This window comes from Artemia sp. Qi Xiang Cuo, chromosome 5, assembly GCF_049724085.1.
Source record: "Artemia sp. Qi Xiang Cuo chromosome 5, ASM4972408v1, whole genome shotgun sequence".
Lineage (NCBI taxonomy): Eukaryota > Metazoa > Arthropoda > Branchiopoda > Anostraca > Artemiidae > Artemia > Artemia sp. Qi Xiang Cuo.
In genome coordinates, this window is record NC_142798.1 from 34191228 (window position 1) to 34197626 (window position 6399).

Here is a 6399-nt window from a genome sequence, read left to right on the forward strand (position 1 = left end):
GTGGCAACCCTGGCCAGAGCTATGAAAATTGCTAGAGGTGACTTGAGTATGTAAAAATAAATCCAAGTAAATCCTTATCGGTTTTTTAGCAAGGTTCGAAAGCAATAAGGAATTCAATGTTCAACCAAGTAAAAAGGGGCAAAAAAATCATATGATGAGAAAACATATTCAATGAGCAGCAATTTATGGGCAACTTTAATGACATGGTACTAAATCTACATCCGTAGAAAACAACATAAATATTCAGTAATCAGGTTCAAAAATAATTGTAATGTAACTGAGTATTCGATCAATTGCTGTAGCCAAAGGTACCCCCCCCCCATTCGAATATTTCAAGAAACTGTGCGGTAGTGAAGGGGTTTTTAGTTCGATATGTTGCCAACGCAACTGACTTGATGAAATGTGTGGGGACCAAGGGCATTTCATTGTTTAAGACTTGCCTTTGTAACTTAATCTAAATTTCAGCAATGTGATTCGATTCCAAGTTCAATTCAAAAATCAGTATTTCGTAACTACAGAGTATTTTCAAAAACAAAATGCATCAGGTCTATAGAGTATACGCTCAACTCTCACATATACTTGGGATTTTACGCACAATTATTCCGTAATATTTCAAACATGCAGGTTTATCAAGAAATTAATATTTTCAAAGATATTAATTTTACATGTTCCATTATTGTGTTAACAACATCAAATTGTATACTTTTTTTATTTCAACTAATAAATATGTAAAATATTAAAGGGGCCCAAAGGACAAAACTTTTCAGTGTGTGGACATGGGTCCACGCGAATGCAGTCCCGCATTACCAAAAATTACGCTGTTGAGTTACCCCTATTTAGGGTAATCACACGGGTCAGCCAATCCAAAGTGCAATCGAAAGGCCTTACCCTTGGAGCGCCTCATTCATGATCAGGGCAGCTTCCCAGCCAGGTAAGTATGTATTGTTAAAATATAACATTTTACTAATATCTTTCGACATAAATCCGGTTGCCTTTAATAAATCCGATTTGAATGCCACTCAGAAGCTCCAATTTATTAAACAGATGCAGGTTTACAAAACTATTTCACATCAATGAATCAAATCTCTAAATTATTTTTGAAAATAGCAATGCCCCATTTCATTTTCATATGCAAACGTCTTAATCCTTTGAATCCCAGTTTACCTTTTTGAGAAAAGAAAATCAGAGGTTTCTCACTCTGCTATCAACAAGGCTGAAACGTTTACACTTTATGTCTGAGTTCCCCCCCCCCCCCCTTATAAAAAAACAAACGTTTTTCTGATTTATCTTTGTTGTAAAAAATAAAGTTCGGCTTTAAAGGGTTCTTCTCCATTTAGCTTATAATGTGGATGGCAACCGCACCACCGCCTTTACCACTGCGCTTTCAAAGCTTGGAAACTAGTTTGAATTAGTCTAATTGTTGTTGCAATCATTTGTAATCAAAGAAAGCAATTATTTACCCAATAAAGTGTCATTGTTTTGATACCGTGTGTATAAAAAAAGATACTTTTAAAAGAGGTACTTAAAAAAAAGGGTTGTGTGTTTTATGATACACACTCGAGAAGTGAAGTTAGGTTAATCATAATGGAAAATACCAAAACATGATGAAAATCCTTCGTAAGAAGGATTTTTCTTCCGAAGATAAACACGGATGTGAGCAACCTCCCAGAAAAATTCAAGTTTCAACTTAACTTCCTTAACTTTTCCGTAAATATCACATTTCCACCATTTAGACAACCTTGGATACAAATAGTGTATTTTGATTTAGTTCAATTTCCAACGTAAAAGTCAACGCAAAAGGTCACATATCCTACTTGACAATAATGCAAGTTATGTTGGAATATTATTAAATTTGCTCTAAACATGAACACAAAAACTGGATTCAAAATGAGCCGAGCAAATATTACAAGAAAAATGTCCCGTCGTCCTAGTGACGATTAATGGCGTCAATTCACGAAAATTAAACAGGCTAGGCAATATCCAGTTTCCCCCCTCCTGATATTTTTGTCTGATACGTTGAAATGTAACGCAATGCATTTAAACAAACTTTCGATGAGTTTTTTTTAACCATTTTATACTCCCCCCCCCTTCCAAACGAAATTCTGGACACGGCCCTGGGGAGGGGAAGAGTATTCTTCATAATTCTGGGAGGGAAATTCGTTTTCTCAATTTCTTTAGCAAAAATATGGCGTTATCGATTTGTCATTTACTTGATTAATTCTATAATCCATCTTGTTACTAACAATGAAGCCAGAACACTGTATTGAAGAATAGATGGTCTTCAAGTATAATTCCAGTTCTATAGTAGAATTTGAGTATACACTTATTAGAACCCTAAGCTTTGAACTGTACAAAACCAATAGAAAATGAAACAAAAGTCCTATTAGATGGACTTGAGCTAGAAAGACTTAGTAGAAACAAAGTAGTACGAGGGAAGTTGCATTCCAAGATGGTACTATCTTTTAATTTTTCAAGTGCAGAAGATCAATGTCTTATGGAGTAATATTCTATATGGACTTGTGCTAGTTTTGTTCAGATTCCTTGAGCAATGCTTTATCCTTTACTTTTTAGCCTAAATAAATTACGTGGCTAAGCTGTAAGGATAACAAATCCAGCAATAGTAGTAGTTATCTAAGTACCATTTTGCTTAGACATATAGCAATCTCCATGTTATTCTACGTTCCATGGCAGTTTTCCAAGGCAGATTATCAGACTGGTTGTTTGGCGGTGTATAATGTGGTCAAACAGGTTTTTTTCTGTTTTTGTTGTCAATTGCACAATGAATGTACGTCATGAGTTCACTTGCACATTCTTAAAAAAACTGGTATGATAAAAAGTAGTCAAACATGTTCTGAGAGTATGGTCGTAATAATAATATAATTTTAAGCAGACAGGTTTTTTTTTCTGTTTTTGATAAGAATTGCACAATGAATGTACATCATGAGTTCAAATGCACATTCTTAAAAATCAGGTACATTTAAAAAGGGGTAATGAGATTTGCGAATTGGAGTGTAGGATTCGCGAATTTGATCCTATTAAGGTGGAGAAAAAAAGAAAAGAGTTTAGCATTTGCAAATACTTCAATGTGTTGTCAATTTAAAATAGTTTAGAAATAAAAAAATTTAACAAGAAATGGCTGAAAAATGTTTTGGGGGAGATGGGGTGATTGTGTACTGTATAATACATATGTGATGTTTGGACAGTGTTGTCAATTTAAAATAGTTTAACGTTCCCTTCGTTCCCCCATTTCTGAGGGCAGGAGAGGGGGGGGTCAATTTTGGAGGGAAAATCAAAAATACTCAGAAGCGAAAATAAATGGGATCTGCCTCACGGGGAAGGCTCAGTGGCCCTTTGTTCCCCCATTTCTGACGGCAGGGGTGGGGGGTCAATTTTGGAGGGAAAATCAAAAATACTCAGAATCAAAAATGAATGGGATCTGCCTCAAGGGGACGGCTCAGCGGCCCTTCGTTCCCCCTTTTCTGCGGGCCGGGGAGGGGGCGGGGGTCAATTTTGGAAAGAAAATCAAAAATGCTCAGAATCGAAAATAAATGTGATCTGCCTCAAGGGCAAGGCTCAGAGGCCCCTCCTTCCTCCATTTCTGAGGGAAGGGGAGGGGGGGGGGGTCAATTTTGGAGGGAAAATCAAAAATGCTCAGAATCGAAAATAAATGTGATCTGCCTCAAGGGCAAGGCTCAGAGGCCCTTGGTTCACCCATTTCTGAGGGCAGGGGAGGGGGGGGGGGTCAATTTTGGAGGGGAAATCAAAAATACTCAGAATCGAAAATAAATGGGATCTGCCTCAAGGGGATGGCTCAGTGGCCCTTCGGCCCCCCTTTTCTCAGGACAGGGGTGGGGGGGGAGGGTAAATTTTGGGGAGAAAAAAAAAAATGCACAGAATAAAAAAAAAAGGGGATCTTCCTCCAGGGGAAGGCTCAGTGGCCCTTCGTTCCCCATTTCTGAGGGCAGGGAAGGGGGGAGGTCAATTTTGGAGGGAAAAACAAAAATACTAAGAATCGAAAATAAAGCGTGATCTGCTTCAAGGGCAAGGATCAGAGGCCCTTCCTTCCCCCATCTCTGAGGGCAGGGGAGCAGGGGGGTCAATTTTGGAGGGAAAATCAAAAATGCTCAGAATCGAAAATAAATGGGATCCGCCTCAAGGGCAAGGCTCATAGGCCCTTTGTTCCCCCATTTCTGAGGGCAGGGGAGGGGGGGGGTCAATTTTGGAGGGAAAACAAAAAATACTCAGAAAGTTCATTTTGAATTTCTTTCATTGAAATGCAAGAGTTGGAATATTTCAGTAGTGTTTTGTTGTGCTTTACCTTGTCACAGTTACATTCTGTTGATTTTCATAGTTCATTTTGAATTTCTTTCATTGGAATGCAAGACTTGGAATATTTTAGTAGTGTTTTGTTGTGCTTTACCTTGTCACAGTTACATTCTCTTGATTTTTCGAAGTTCATTTTGAATTTCTGTCGTGAAATGCAAGAGTTGGAATATTTCAGTAGTGTTTTGTTTTGCTTTACCTTGTAACAGTTACATTCTGTTGATTTTCATAGTTCATTTTGAATTTCTTTCATTGAAATGCAAGAGTTGGAATATTTCAGTAGTGTTTTGTTGTGCTTTACCTTGTCACAGGTACATTCTCTTAATTTTTCAAAGTTCATTTTGGATTTCTTTCGTGAAATGCAAGAATTGGAATATTTCAGTAGTGTCTTGTCGTGGTTTACCTTGTCACAGCTACATTCTCATGATTTTTCAAAGTTCATTTTGAATTTCTGTCGTGAAATGCAAGAGTTAGAATATTTCAGTAGTGACTTGTTGCGCTTTACCTTGTCACAGTTACATTCTCTTGATTTTTGCGAAGTTCATTTTGAATTTCTTTCGTGAAATGCAAGAGTTGGAATATTTCAGTAGTGTTTTGTTGTGGTTTACATTGTCACAGATACATTCTGTTGATTTTAATATTTAATTTTTAATTTATTTAATTGAAATGCAAGAGTTTGAATATTTAAGTAGTGTTTTGTTGTGCTTTACCTTGTCACAGTTACATTTTCTTAATTTTTCAAAGTTCATTTTGAATTTCTTTCGTGAAATGCAAGAATTGGAATATTTCAGTAGTGACTTGTCATGGTTTACCTTGTCACAGCTACATTCTCATGATTTTTCAAAGTTCATTTTGAATTTCTGTCATGAAATGCAAGAGTTGGAATATTTCAGTAGTGTTTTGTTGTGCTTTACCTTGTCACAGTTACATTCTATTGATTTTCATAATTTATTTTGAATTTCTTTTGTTGAAATGCAAGAGTTGGAATATTTCAATAGTGTTTTGTTGTGCTTTACCTTGTCACAGTTACATTCTCTTAATTTTTCAAAGTTCATTTTAAATTTCTTTCGCGAAATGCAAGAATTGGAATATTTCAGTAGTGTTTTGTTGTGCTTTACCTTGTCACAGTTACATTCTGTTATTTTCATAGTTCATTTTGAATTTCCTTCATTGAAAAGCAAGAGTTGGAATATTTTAGCAGTGTTTTGTTGTGCTTTACCTTGTCACAGTTACATTCTCTTAATTTTTCAAAGTTCATTTTGAATTTCTTTCGTGAAATGCAATAATTGGAATATTTCAGTAGTGTCTTGTCGTGGTTTACCTTGTCAAAGCTACATTCTCATGATTTTTCCAAGTTCATTTTGAATTACTATCGCGAAATGCAATACTTGGAATATTTAAGTAGTGACTTGTTGTGCTTTACCTTGTCACAGTTACATTCTGATGATTTTTCGAAGTTCATATTGAATTTCTGTCGTGAAATGTAAAAGTTCGAATATTTCAGTAGTGTTTTGTTGTGCTTTACCTTGTCACAGTTACATTCTATTGATTTTCATAGTTCATTTTGAATTTCTTTCATTGAAATGCAAGAGTTGGAATATTTCAGTAGTGTTTTGTTGTGCTTTATCTTGTCACAGTTACATTCTCTTAATTTCAAAATGTCCAAAGTTAATCATTGATATTAATAATGTATCATAATATATTTTTGTATTAATATTCTACATAACATTATTTCATTAAAAATATTATATTGTTATGTGTTCATTATTTTTTAGAGTAAGCTAGCATATCAAGCGTTTAGAATGTCCATTAAAACATCAGAGATGTAAGAAAAGGAATTTGCGTACATCTATTGTCAGACACACTATTTCCGTAGAATCTGAGCTATTAAGGGTTTTCGACCGTAAACTAGTTTTTTGTAAGAAAATTATGGAAAATACAATTCTCTGGTTCAAATGTGAAACTTAAGTCTATTTTTGGATCGAAAAATAAAACTATTTCCTTAAAATCTGAGCTAATAAGGGTTTTTTGACCGTAAACTCTAGTTTCTTGTAAGAAAATTATGGAAAATACAAT

The 6399-nt window shown here is 35.3% G+C and overlaps 1 non-coding gene across 1 annotated transcript; it reads right to left on the reverse strand.

Moving 5' to 3' along the window:
• Positions 1–775: 775 nt before the first annotated feature.
• Positions 776–939, reverse strand: LOC148952061 (U1 spliceosomal RNA). The gene has a single exon (XR_016141820.1). It is a non-coding gene; the product is annotated as a U1 spliceosomal RNA (small nuclear RNA).
• Between the last annotated feature and the right edge of the window lie 5460 nt (positions 940–6399).